The sequence below is a fragment of the Vidua macroura genome, chromosome 3 (assembly GCF_024509145.1).
Source record: "Vidua macroura isolate BioBank_ID:100142 chromosome 3, ASM2450914v1, whole genome shotgun sequence".
Lineage (NCBI taxonomy): Eukaryota > Metazoa > Chordata > Aves > Passeriformes > Viduidae > Vidua > Vidua macroura.
Window position 1 is genome coordinate 4,471,938 of NC_071573.1, and position 14,965 is coordinate 4,486,902.

General features: G+C 40.6%; 1 protein-coding gene across 8 annotated transcripts in view; it reads right to left on the reverse strand.

The window, feature by feature from the left end:
- Nucleotides 1-14,965, reverse strand: part of WDPCP (WD repeat containing planar cell polarity effector) — a 149,233-nt gene that overhangs the window by 24,514 nt on the left and 109,754 nt on the right. The gene's annotated exons all lie outside the window — the stretch shown is intronic.

A 14,965-nucleotide genomic window follows, 5' to 3' on the forward strand; every position in this document is an offset into this window, starting at 1 on the left:
AGCTTAATTAAATGTGTGCAAAAGCATTTTGAGATCCTTAGATGAAAGAAGTTTTTATAAATGCAAATTATAATAATTACTGCTAGTAACCACCATCAACTACTGAAACAATTAATTCAGGTTGCCACAGGCCATCACAACAACGTGTGCAAAGAGGAATCAGCCATTTAATGACATATATGTTGCGTGAGAACTTAAAGCTTTAAAAATACTGTAAACAAAGAGGAAAAAATGAGACACTCAGGGCTTGCCTCTGAGGGTGCCGGTGGTGGAAGTTTCCTCGACTGTTTCCATCACCTCCCTGTTTGCATTGTGATGTGTCCCCAAAAAGAGCCCATCTTAGAGATTGCATTGCTGGGATCATTTTACATCCCTATGATTTTTGCATTTAACGTGGCAAGAAAGCTGAAAATGACTGCAAACACCTTGGCTTACAAAAAATTTGGAAATACATGAATATAAGTCTGGTTTTGGTTAATTCTCCCTTCACCTGGACCCCCCTCCTCACACACACACTCCCCCCACCCCGCACCCCCAGCCCAGCCCACTTGCAGCATCACAGAATAGACTTTGGCTACAGGGCATTATCCAGCTGACTTTCCAAGGGTGAAAACAAAAGCCAAGCAATCAAGATGTGTCTGGCCAAATACTTAAAGGCCCAGTGCACACATTTAGTTGACAACTGACTGAAATCTGAACCATTTTGTTCAGCCTTTCTTGTTGCTTCAAAACTGATTTGGGCTTAAATAGCTAAAACCTACAGGTGTTTAAATGCTCTCCCTTGTCAGCAGAACAGCCTCATCAGATATGGTCTGAGGATGCAGTCAGACTGGAAGAGATATCCAAAGACCCCACAGGTGAATCCCAAAGAGCAGGCTAGCCCACCTGTGGCCCTCAGGCTTATTTTGCTGGCCTTTAAAGATGAAAATTCAGAGAAGTAGGAGTTACTAAGCACCCAACTTACCAAAGCAATTAGGCTAAATGCACTGCAGCTAGAAATTTAAGCAATGCACTGAATTTAATTTGAGAATTCATGGATGTAAAACTGAAACCTTTAACCTAGCAGCAAATTAAATCAGCTTTCTGACCAAGTGAAAAATTCTATGCTATTGAAGTTTGAAAAGTGTGAAGCACACACCTATTAAAAGGAGAGATTTTTCTTTTTCTTTTAATGAAGAAAAATGTCATTAAAAGACTGTGACCAGTTAGTTGCCTAATCCAAATAATGAAAAATGGGAATACTACCTGTAAATAAAACCCAAATTATAAAACAGCATTGCTTTCTAACCTCTGCAGGACTAATGTATTTGTAGTCATTGAGTTTCACAGAAAAAAAAAAATGTTACTCATGCTGGAAGGTTGTGTGAACTAAACTTACTCTGGTATTAACAAGCTTAATGTGTACCAAAACTGAAAATTTTTACATGTTTTTTTTCAGTCTCTTTGAAAGTACTGACTTTAGATACTAAGTTGGTAATGTCTCAGGTAAGTTTTCATAAAATGAGGGCCAAGTTTTTATGGGGTCTGTGTGTGTCTCTGCATAGAAAATCAGCAACACTGATGCCATGCATAGGAAACATGCTACACAGCTGGTACCAACATGTTGTTTTCAACCTGCAAACCCTCAAACTTTATGGTGATGTGTATATTTGCAAACTCTGCTTGCATACAGACACACACACACACACATATATATATATACACAGACAGACACACATTTTATATATGTATATATATATATATATATATATATATATATATATATATATATGTATATATATATATATACCACACACACAGAGGATATGCATAAGGGTATCCTGGAATCTGGAATCACAGACTATCCTGTTGCTAAACTCTCTTAATGACACTTATACAGTGCTCTGCTCAGTGTCTCTTGGCTAAATCCTACAACATAAGACAAACCTTGGATGCATTTTCTAAATGCACCTCAAGGCACGAGGACATAAAAGAAGTTGGGGTGTGAGCACGCCTCGTTTGACCCATCTCCAGAGCGCCCTGACCGACATTTTACAATTTACCAGAAAGGTGTGGCTGAAAAGGCACTGAAGCAGACACAGGAGCAGGTCCTCCCTGATATTTGCATCCTGTCACTCACCTGCTGCAGTGCTTTGCTGATAACCACCAGCGCATTCTGTGGTTTGGGTGCCCAAAGGCTTTAAGAAGCTGATGTGACCCTGTTGGCACCAAAAACCCCAACTGATGGGTTGATACTTTCCTTCCCACACCTTCCCACTAGAAGAAACTGATTTAGAGGAAAACAGCTCTGGAAAGGGGACACACTACACTTCATGTGCCCTGTTGGAGGGGAAATGCAACGTTGCAGGAACAGTGGGTTTTTCATTCCCAGGCTGTTCCTTCCACTCCCTGGGAAGATCTAAACCTGACTGATATCCCTCAATTACAGAGTGGCAGGAATACCAGAGCGTTTCTTCTTTTTAAAACCTCACAGAAGTAGTTTACACTATACACTGCCTCCTGCAAACACCAATACTTTCTTCCTGCCTATTTAAATAAACTGTGTCAGCAGGAGCAGCGACTGTGGACACCGCTTGGGAAGCCCAAAGCCCTGGAGGGAGCTGTGGGCAGTTCCTGGCATTGCTTGTGCTTCTGAAGGTAACCAAAGAGGAAAGTCCATGGGAAGCAATGCAAAAAACTGATGCCTCAGTGCTGGGGGAAAAAAGTCACCATGGCTCCTGCTGGGGTCTCCTCACCACCCCATTTCATTCCCTTTCTCACTCCTCTTTTCATTGAAGTAGACAACAGGAGTTTGGAGATTAGCTTCTGTCTCAAACAGAGGCTCACCTCTTTGGGAGAAAAAAATTAATTTTAAGGGAAGGTAATTAACCTACATTGCATTCTCTGATATCTGTTAAATACAGCATTGCTTGTCAGCCACTCCATTTATCACTTAAAGTGCATTTTGTATCCATGGAAAGCAATTAATGTTCAATGGGAAAAATTTGCCCTTACAAAGGCATCTTTCCACTTTCCTGCATTGCAGCAGTGATCTTTTTCATTCTTTACATGCCACCACCTTCTCACATAGTCCTTCTCACACAGATGTGCATCACTCAGAGATGTTTACTTCTACCTGGTTATTCCTGTGCCCTTATAGTCCTTCCTTACAGCCTGACTCTGCTCCTTCTGTCTCTTCTCTGGCTTCAGGTGGAAACCCTTCCTTGTGTTTTCGGGCACATTTTTGGACTGGTTTAGGCTGCAGTTGGGAACTCAGCCCATTGCAGGGAGGATCCTGGCACCAGGATATTTTCTGATCTGTAAAGAGTTGGTTGAAGCAACACTCTCTATAAGAACAATGCTCAGGGTAAAGCAGTCTTACAGCTCTCTGCTGCTTTCAGGTCTGTTTGACTAAGGATTTTGCTTCAAAACCAGCAAAATTACCTTTGGGCTCACCTAAACCAGCTGAGGCAGAGTGTTATGTGAGCAGCTTGTGCTTGGCCCTTGAGGCTCTTCTTATGCCTCCCCTGGGACCCCAATGGAGCAGGGGTACAAGCAGCCACAGTGCCCAGTGCTGGGGTTTTTGAAACTGCTTGCCTAGCTGGCTTTTCATCTGCTCCCTTTGTACCACAAAAAAGAAGAAGAAGAACCTGATCTGAAACCACATGTGAAAATAAGGATCTCTTCAATTTATATTTCTGAAGTCAAAATAGATATGTTCTACTTTCAAGCCCCTCCCCCCCAACAGCACTGATATAAAGGTTTAATCACTGCTATTTAGAATAATACAAAGAAAAAGTGAGTTGGGATGCCAGTAAGCTAGAGCAGAGGAGACAGCTTTCTAGGCAAGCTGAGTGGCATAAGCAGTGGGAGAACATCTTCGTGGCAGCTCTTAATATGAAAATGGTCAAGGATTACTTCAGAGTCTTGCAATAGCAGATGGCTGGAGCCATTTAATCAGGCATCTTTTCTATTCCTAAAGCCTATAATTATCTGTTATAAGGACAACATCAAATTGGCACATTAGTTTTTCATTTCCCATCTCCAAATTGAAGAGGGGCATGGCTACCAAATTTTGGAAGGCTCTGCTCTCATGAAGAGACCTGCAACTGCCCAACTTGGGGAATTGTAGCAGAGATGGTACCTGAGTATTCTTGTTCTGGCTGGATTACCCTGGGCTGTGCAGTGCATGCTCAAGAATAACCACTCCAGTGCCATGGAGTTACTAGAAATCTGGAAGGAGGGAAAAGAAAAGCCAGCTTGCTCAGATGCTTATCACATCAGCATGGTGCTGCTTGAGATTTAATCTATCAGTATAAAGAAAAACACCACGAAATTTAAGCCACGCTCAGAACTTGTTCCCTTTCAAAGCAGAAAAGGTGAAGGCAAAGCTGAATCCCAATGATCCTCTGGCACAACAGATTCCCTGGTCCTGGTGAAGGCCAAGCTGGTTTAACCATTACATTGACCTGATCAAAATCTGATTAAAGGTGAAAACATTTGCATTTCCAAATATAAGGCCAAAAAAGAGGCTATCCTACGAGTACTTCATGTATTCTGAATACTGCTACTGGAGAATATTTTATAAATTAATTATCTTCTAAAAATACTTTCCCCCCCACTAAACCCTGATTTTAATTTTAAAACTTTTAAAACTCCCATACAACCAGAAACTGTTTGCTATGTTTTGGGAAATGCCTGAAGCTTTCTTTAAAAACAATTTCAACTTCTTAATACACTAGTGTATTTTACTATTTCTTCATCATGCATACCTCTGATACACCAAAAAAACCCGCACTATTTCGGACAAAAAAAATTCCTTTAAAACAATTTTTAAAGTTTTTTATTCTTCTCTTTGAAATGAGTGGACTTCAAGTTGTAATTTCTAATACAGTATTTTAAACAACTTGTGAAGGACTCATCTATAAGCACCAATATTGTCAGGCTTCAACTCACACAAGTAATTTAACATTTGCACTGGGAGAGCAGTTTACCTCCTGCTGACTGCAAATTACTGATAATATTGACTGTTTCTTTTGCCCCAAAAGAGGGTGAGATCAGTGTGTGCAGAAACTCTTCTGGTTTTGTCAATATTACCCTTCTTTGACAACTGCAGCACCGGGAACCTGAGACACGCTGAATGAAATGCAAACAGACTTATCTGTTAGTAAATAATTTCAATTAGGTGATGGAAAAGCACCCGGAAATAAAATGTTGATTGCTTTCTCCGGCCTTTCCTTCCCCTCGGTTTCACGCTGTATTTTCCCCGAGTGGACAATGAGAAGTTTAGGATGGGGGTGGTGTCCCTGCACAACCCAGCGCAGCCTTTGTGTACCGTGGTTGTTGTCACACTGACACCTAATGGCAAACACGAACGAGAGGATTACAGCTGATTCCCCAGGGGTGTGCTCTCACCCTGTGTGGCAAAAATGACAGAAAACAAGCGAGCTTAGGAAATGGACTTCACCTGGCCGTGTATGGTCAGCCACAGGGAGGTGACAGCGAGGGGCCCTGGCATGGCATGGTGCTGAAAGGATGGGCAGCCTGCCACAGAGAGGTCACCCAGTCCCCAAAGGAAAGCACAACCATCCAAGGCTAAAATGAGGAGGTCAGAATCATCCAGAGGGTTGGTGATGGTTGTAAAGGTCTAATTGCATCCAGTTCTTTACCTGCTGTCTTGGCTCTATCCCAGCGAGGGGACAGCAGAACTCCCAAACACACACGGGAATAGGCTGGGACAGCACAATTGACAGTAATTCATGAAAATAAGGCACTGACTAAAGCCTGTGCTTCCTTCATGACTGGTTGAGGAATGTTTCTGGAATGTTTTACTGTTAAAATTCTGCTTATTACAGTGATCAGTGTGGTGCTAACTCCTCCCTTACATGTCTGAGGCAATGGCAGCACAGTGAGCAGGGTGATCTGGGCTCACACTGCAGCAGAGGGTGCTCACACAGGCTCCACATTTGCCTTCATGAACAAAAGGTTTTGCCCTTTGGTGGCCAAAAGCAAGGGCCTAAGGTAAGCACTTTGTAGCTCTTTTCTTTGGCCACAGTGCATCCTATGCAGTAAAAGAAATAATTAATTGTAGCCACCCTCTTGCATCTTGGGTGATATGAGTTTGTATTATTTAAGCAGAAATGTGGTGAAATTTAGCAGTGAACTTCAAACAGGGTTTAGGATGGGTTCCAAACCCTCCAGTCAGAGGGTGAGCTCATGTAAGGCTCCTGATGGTTCACCAGCACCTACCAAATAATGTAAAAACACATCCTGGGATTATTCTGCAAGGTGTCTGGGATGGCCCCAGAATTTGCCTTTCATCTGGTGCACTTTAGGTGTATTTGGAGGTCTCCAGGGGAGATTTTAGCAGCAAGAATGTTATCAAGAGAAAGGACTAAATTCAGCAGGGGCAAATGAGTAACCATAGCAAAATGTAGCACAGGTTACATTAGGCAAAAAATATGATCTAGTTGTTGTGAAAAAATGTTAATTTTTTGAAAAAAAAATAGAGAAGCCATGTTTAGGTTTTTAACATAAGACTACAGGAAAGAATATTGACTTCCACATTCCTTTACAGGGAAAAATTTTAAACTATCAGTTAAGTGGTTAATCCATGGAATCTAATTTATGTGAGAACCCTACCCCAGCTTTTTACTGATGTTGTGGTGTCCCTGGGCTGGGAGGGCAGGAGGCAGAAATCAAGTGGCTGTTGCAGCTTTGATTATCATAAAGATGATGGCAGTGTGACTGCAGCAAATGACTAATTAAAGTGAACACCATACATGCTTATAAGCTATCATTAATGATATCTTTCCATCATATTAAAATATTTTGCCATTTCATAATATCAACATTGCAGAGATAACCAGCTGCCTCACAATCTGTTTTTAAGACTGAATTTATAGTTTGAAATCTAGTACAATTCAGGATTTTTAGTGCCTTGAATGCTGTGAAAAATATTCTTGAATGGCAGGTATTATTCATGCATGAGTTGGGGAGTTGCAGAAGTTTCGTGGCACTGAGAGTTAAAGTAAAAAGAAGTGTCAGTGCAGAGTAACTGACAGAAAGGATATTTAGGGAAAAATACTTCAAATAGCTGAAATTAAATACAGAATGTATGTTTAGGAAAGAAAAAAGTCATTAATTCTGCATGTACTTACTGCCTTGTGCTAGGCACTGCAGATCACTTTTTCACCAATGGTTTTTCTTCAACAACTCCTTTTGTTTCATCTTCTGGCCAAGTGTGACACTTCAGAAAGTGCAGGACTGAGAAGAGCAGTGGATGCAAAGCTCACTCTCGGGCCCTGCTGAGCTCTTCCCTATGCCTCTCGCCAGCCGTGTCCTGATTAGAATGTCCCAGTCCTGAGATGGGATTTTAACAGGCAACTTGGTTTTGTTAGGCTGGAAGCACTCCACAAGAACCACCATGAGGTTATCAAACACCCTAACACCTGCGGTGGGAATTTTTCAGGGGTGAACCGTCAAGCAGTCTCTTGTGTAGGAGTCTTTGGAAGAAAACAGCCTCAACCTCCATTTTTGCCCTCGGCAATTCCACAATATTCCCACATAAGGACCTGTGGTGTGCCTGGGGAGTGCAGTGAGAGAGGAGGAAATAAATAAATTGTCCTTCAATGTTCTTGTTTGTCTGTTTGATCTAACACCACATGTGCAAAGGTTCTCATATTTACAAGAGTTGTTCCGTCTGAGCACAGGGACCTTCAGCTTCCTCCTGATGCTGACTGTGCTCTGCCTGATCACTACTTCTCAAACTCACCTGCACAGGGAATACTCAGAGATAATTATTTGGTAGGTGATTTGAAAAAACCTTAACACTGAGAGACTACAACCCAGCATTAAATTGCCACCTCGCATCAGCCCACCATCACACCTCCTTTCCAAGGCCTCTGCTGTCACGCAGCTGATGTGATGAATTACAGCCTGTCACATCACGTTACATTACGCAGAGCAAACAGGACAAAACACATACCAACTGCCATGCAAATATGTGTTTGCCAACGCTTTTCGGGGCGCAGAAAGAAGCGCAACCGGCGAGTTCCCCGTCGGAAAGCGAGAGGCTGAGGGACGGCTCCAGGGTGTGTGAGACAAACATGCCCCTGACATACAAATCCACAGCTCCCAGCCAGCTGCAGCAGTTATGAAAGCACCTCCTGCCTGTGATTATTTTTTTGTTCTTTCAGGGAAAAAAAAAGAAAAAAAAAGAGCAAAGAAAAGCAGCAGCGGCTTCTGTGATGTCATGCAGCAAAATAGGAATACGTAATATTTCCTCTGGCTTGTGTTCAGATTTGGAGCTATTTTCATGACTGGCCAGATTTTGGCTGTGTATGTGTAAATATAACACCCACATATGTACACACACACGTGCATACTATGAGACGTGTGAATATATATTACATATATATTATGTGGGTTTTAACTGCAGTCTTTTAGACCACATGTGGGCCTTTTGAAGCTAATGGGAGATTTACCAGGGGCTTTTTCACAGAGCTGTAGGCAAGAGTGGAATCCTGAACATATGAATATTATACTATAATGATATAGTGTAAATCATTTAGTTTGACCTACAGTGAATTAGAGGCTATTAAATTTCATCCAGCTATCCTACACCAAGCCAGAAAAACATGTGTTTGACTAAGCATAAATTGTATTTGGCTAAGACCGAGTTCCCAGAAAGGTATTCATTCAGTCTTCATGCAAAGGCACTTTCCATGCATCAATTTCTTTGATAGTTTGTTTCAACAGTTACTTTAACTATGTGTGCTTTCTATTTAAATTTACTATAGTCTATGGACTGAAATCAGTGATGAGAAGCCAAATTCCTACTTAAATTCCTAGCTGCAATGTCAACAGCTTGAGTACTGACTTGCTTCTCTTCACTTCAATGCCATGGGCATCCCTCCGAGATCTTTTATGCTGAACTATTCTTTATCGTGTTACATCCTCCCCCAAGGTGGATTCTCTGTGAATTCCTTTCACTTTTGAAACTTTCTTCTTGATCTGTTGCCACTGAAAATACGTTGTTTACCTGGTAATTAGTGTCATCCATTCACTGTTGTCTATGTGCATCAACTTGGCTGAGGGTTATAGGGATAAGATGGAATTATGCTGAAGAGATCTGAGATGAGTGACCTCACATGCCTTGCAATAGCCTACTTCTTAGTAGAATAAAACTGTATCAGCAACAGACAACTCCTTTCAATTTTCAGAATTTGGAAATACTGGATTTTTTTTTTCTTGTTTGCTTTTTTATAAACTAGTCATAGTATGTGGCTTTAGGTACAAAAAATGGAAGTCCCTAGAACTGGCAAAAAATAGTTAATCTGTGACTTCTGCTAAGAGTTTTTTCATAATCCATAGGGTATAATTTTACTGCTGGCAGACACTACAAAACATGAGGATCATTAAAATATGAAGGAGAAGGTGTCTGAAGGGGAAGGTGTCTTCATTTTGGGGATATAGTTGTGCTTTTTAAATCAGTTCTGTAGTGGGCAAGAATATGTCACTATGAAGAAGGGGAAAAAAATGGAAGGCCATGATAATTCTAAAGCTTGACACAAAACTATAAATGTCTTTCAAGTGAAGATACACAGATTTTTGTGGAGACCTCTGCAGCTAAGCAAACCAACTAACCTTTGATGTACTCATAATTATTAGGGGCTGAGGATTATGTCTTTAGGCAAAGCTGTCTAGCAGTGGGAAGGAATAGATCAAAACTGACATCATGACACAAGCAAGAGGAGAGGTGAGATGAGGTGGAGCCAAAAATAGCTTGGCATTACTGTAGTCTTCAAGTAAAACAAATGACTCCACTTCTTGAAAAGAACACAAGGAGGGGAGCAGTAAGTGCCTGTAACCCTCAAGAGAGCAAAATCCTCAGTACCAGCTGGAAATTTAGAAATAGGATGCAATGCCATGAGCGCTGGCTGCTGCTCCCTCCTCTTGAAGCAACTCTACATTTTGGTCCTTCCAAACCAGGTCTTTGCAGATGGCAGCAGTCCTGGTCATACCACGCCCACCCATGAGATGGTTGCTTGCTAAAACCCCTTTTCAAAGCCCACTGAAGATGGCAGAAATCCTTTCATTGTGTTTACTGGGCTCTGTGTCAAGTGCTGTGTGGCTTGATATGTTCAAGAGAGTGTACATATGAGCACAGTTAAATAATTTCAAATTACTATGGATCTTCAAAGACACTCATCTTGGGTGGCACAAAATTAAAAAGGTGTTTGTGGAAACTAATTTCTTGCCATAGGTGAACTGCCAATCATACTTGGAAAGCATTTTTCATTAAAAATATTTTTCTGGCTCTCTGGGGAAAAAGTCACATTATTAGAAAAATAAAAACAAAGGGTTTGATTCCAGAGATTTTGATTGACTTAAACTGAAAATAGAAATAAATAAATGGGAGATCTAACACTTACACTGAAGGGGGCAGGCTCCAAAAAACTGTAGCATGAATAGGTGTCCCCTGAGCCCTCCCTCACAGTTCACCCGTGTCTGGGACAATACCTTTGAAGCATGCCATAAACATGTTATGCAGTGAAATAAAAGTCATTAAATAAAGGCCAAGACTCTCAGTTAACTTGAAACTTGATAGATGACAAGAGAAAGCTGCATGTGCCAAGGAAGAGCTGGAAATGAGGAAGGCTTTGCCATCAGTGTCAGAGAGGGTATGTGAGGGTGAGGAAGAATATTGCTTGAGAGATGAAAGGAGTCATTATGGATCAGAGGAGAAGGAAATGTTACCAACTGGGCTAATGCAAGGCCAGAGAAGGTTACAAACACAGGGGGACAATTCTAAACATGGTCTTGAAATGCAAGCAGGCTCCCCAGGACTGTCAGGAAGAGGGGAAGATCTGAATAAATGATAAGTGATTTGGAGGTAGCAGACTGCAATGCAAGACCAGACTGGTATCTCAGACAAAACACCGTAGGATGTGTCATTATTAATTATCACAAAGAACATGTAAGCCATTCAATATAAAACACTGCCACAGAACTAAGATAAAATTAATTAATTCTTCACTTAGGGTTCAAATTGGTGATGTTCCTTGCCAGTAAGGTGACACATTTAGGGTCCCTACATTTTAAATGTCGTTTTACAAACACTGTGGGAAATTAGACTTCAGTCTCTGTGAGAACTGATAAGATTCCCTATCTTGCAAACAGTATGGAATACTTCCAGAAATATTTTAAAATTCTATTTTAAATGGAAAAACCTCAAGCACTTTCATGAGACATTAGTGAACCACCAAAATGTTAGTCAGTCCCATCTAGCATTTCAGAACAATGCATTTATCTGAACATCAGTGTTTTTGTTAAGATACCTCAGTTAGAAATGTTGTCTAAACATTAGTTGCTAATATTCTGAAATTCTAAGCAGAAATACAAGGTTTTCCAATTTGCCTTTCAACTATGCAGCAGTTATCTGTCTTGTCACAACATGAATCCCTTTTGGGTGAAAGCTGTTGATTTGAAGGTTAAAATCACCTTGCTAGGCCCTAATGTAATTTGTTGGAAGTTGGCCTTGGGAAAGTTTCTGACACTGCCTACATATGCTCTTCGTTGGATATTCATTGAGCAATGATGTCTGAAGGGCTGAGCTCCTCACCTCCATGATCATTATTAGCTATGGCATTTCTTAACAGGCTCTGCCATGTCACTTCTTTGCAACTCAGGTTTTACATTAGCAACCCACACTTTACAGCTCCAAACAGACTCATTCTCCCAGCACAGAAAATACTGTTCCAGGAGAGTACATGGCAGGTTATGCTCATAAACAGATTTTATTAGTAACCTACATATATGCCAATATTGAATAAATTATTTATTCTCTCTTTTAATCAAGTGAAATGAGGTGCACAGCATACATTTTAGGCAAGGCTAAATGAGAACTCCCTGACCTCATTAAGGAACTTGTCGATCTACTACAGAAATAATTCAACAGAAAATCTTTGGAAGAAGAAACCACAGGATCCACGGCCAGTAGTCTGCTGATCAAATAAGGGTGGGGAAAGAGGAGATAGCTAATGTCATTTCTGAGATGTACAGTACAATTACTTCAATCTTCTCATCCCTCAAGATGCATTTTCACAGGCTGTCAAACATAAAATCTTATGAGAATACTGATCCTCAGAAGATTTTAATCAGATGAACAAAATATATGATTCTGCCAAAACCATAGTTCACCTGACACTTCATCTTGCTCAGCAATATTCTCACCAAGCTACCGTGCTCTGCAGGTCTACAGGTGTTTTCACCAGATGCCCACAGACCTCCTCAGCTCCTAAGCTTTGAAGGTGGCTTCTCCAAAACAGTGTCCAGCAAACTGCAGTCACGTGCTGATGAACTGAGAAGACCCCAAATTCAGAAAACCTTAAAATAATCAACTTATTTTTAGTTTTATCTTGACACAAATATTGGTATAATATATGTGAGGAATCAACCCATATAGAACTCTGGATGACGTCTATAAATTTGAATTATATTGTCATGCTACATTATTTGTAGGAGCTGGAAACTTTTCCTGGAAGTCTGAGTTTGAAATATATTATGCTTGAAGTGAGCCCTGTACACAGAAATAGCTTGACAAATTAAATATATCTGGGGCAAGATGGAGCACTCTCAAAGGCTTGGGAATCAGCCAGAAGCACTGACTCATTCAAGCAGTGCTGAGCTGAGGTTTGGGGATGGGCTAGCTCAGGAAATTTCATCAGATATTGACATATGATGGTTCACTTTATAAATATACATACATATACATATGTATACATATACATAAATATACATACATATATATATATAAAATATAATCTATATATATATATATATATATATATGGGGTTTTTTTTCTTTTAAGACATAAGCTGTAGAGGTGTCCAGTATAAGCTCAATAGCACTGGTTGCACCTTGCTGCCTCTCTTTGCTTAGGTTACTGTCTTCTTGTAAAAGCCTGAAGTGGGTGTTCAAGAAGTCAGGGGAGAAGTGTGAGCACTGGTGAATTGAGTGGCTGCCAGCTCCAGAGAGCAGGGACCAGCTGAAGAGGACTGGGTTTGGGAAGAGGTCAGGGGACACAGACTTGTTTGAAACTGCATTTTAAAACTTCTGGCTCTGGCATGATTCTTTTCTCCCCCTCTCTAAGTATTAGAAAAATACAGCAATTTATATATAAATTCACTCATCATCTTTTGTTTTCATTGGGTCCATGAAGTTCATACCTCATGTCAACTTTTTTGCCAACAACAGTTTACGAAATAAAAACATCATTAGAAGGGACATTGGAATAAAGTATAACAAAACAAAACCTGTGGCTGAGATTTCACATGTTTAAGGTGAGATCGAAACAAACTCATGGGAGATTCCTGTTTATTTTCATACAAAATGAATTGGATGCAAATTCATTACTGTTTAGAGAATGAATCTCAGTGACAGTTTGTCCCTGGGGGCATTGAAAAGTACTTTAAATCATCCTGATACTTAATTATTCAGCAAAAGCCTTTATCATATAAAATGACTTTAATAATTTATGCTAATGGGGCATTACAGATGTAACTGTAGGACTGGTCTGGAGGAGGGGAAGACTGTGTGCCTGCACATTTGCTGCTGAATTGTAGTTACACGTGTGTGTAACTGCATGACTACTACATAACTACTTCCTTGACATGCAAGGAAGGCATCTGTGATCATTCTGTTCTTTTCCCTACTCCTCTCCCTGCCTGTGCATCTACAATGCTACAAAAGGCTCTCACTAAATTTATAAATAGCCCAAATTCAGAAATCAACTAATCATGGTAGTTTGCAAGGAATTAAATGAAGATACAGATTAAAGTTTAAATGTTCTGGATTGAGTGTCAGAGAATAGATCATGACCAGATGCAAGTCCTGGGTATCTCAGTTATATTAGGTGCAGCACATAAGTACCTAAGAAGTAAGAGAAGAGAAAGCAAGGGAGATGTAACTGCACACTTTAAAGTGCCCATTAAGAGATGACCTAAACAGGTGTACTTTTTTTTTAACTCTAGTGGTGAAAGGGCTTGCCCAAAAGCCCAGTTAAGGTGGAAAAATAGCTTTAAGTGATTTGAGTGTGAATATGCAAGACTTTGAAGAGAAGAGTTCAGGAGAGGCACTGCTTGGTTCCTGCTCTGCTGGAGAGGGGAAGAGGTGCTACTGAATTGCAGTAGCCTTGAAAGTCATGGATTTATGCAATCTATAGAAATAGGCACATAAATGCATACATGGCCTCTCTGCATTTCTAGGTACTGGAATGGCATTCACTTGTATGCTCTGGGTAAACAGGGAGATGTACAGTTCTAAAAGAATCCTGTATTAGCCAAGATCTCAAAGGTTTTGTGACTCTGACTCACAAAAAAAACCTTCTGAGCTTTAATCCTATTCTGCTTCTTGGCATGGGATAAGGACAAAAGCTCAGTGCTTTCCTCTAATGATGCAGTAGAATAAGCAAGAACAGAACTGTGCAAGTTTTATACAAACATTTTTAGGCTCTGTGGGTTTTCTTCCCTTTGCCTCCAGTGGAGGTCAGCTCCCTAGACAGAGACACCTTCTGCTTGGTTCATGCTATAAGGCATGAAATCAGAATGGTCTCATGTGCTTGCATACATCTCTTCATGTCAATTCAGAAGAAACACAAGGAGAAAGTGAATGAGTTGTGAGTTCCCCTGCATGAAAAGTCATCTGTGTTTCAGCTGTTAATCTCACGCTGCAACTTTAGCATAGATATTCCTTATGGAATGGCAAGAATCCCACTGCATGCCAAGCTGCTGCTTTAAAGCCAGGATGTGAACATCAGTAAATGTTCGAGTGCTGCCAAAGTATCAGTGCTGGATGTGGCTCCAGTGTGCACCAGCAAATATTTAGAGGTGAGTTAAATTGCCATGCCTAGCCTTAAATGTTGATATGAACAAAGATTTTCAGGTTCAGTCCCTTACCTCTTGCACTCAGTTCAGTTTGTACA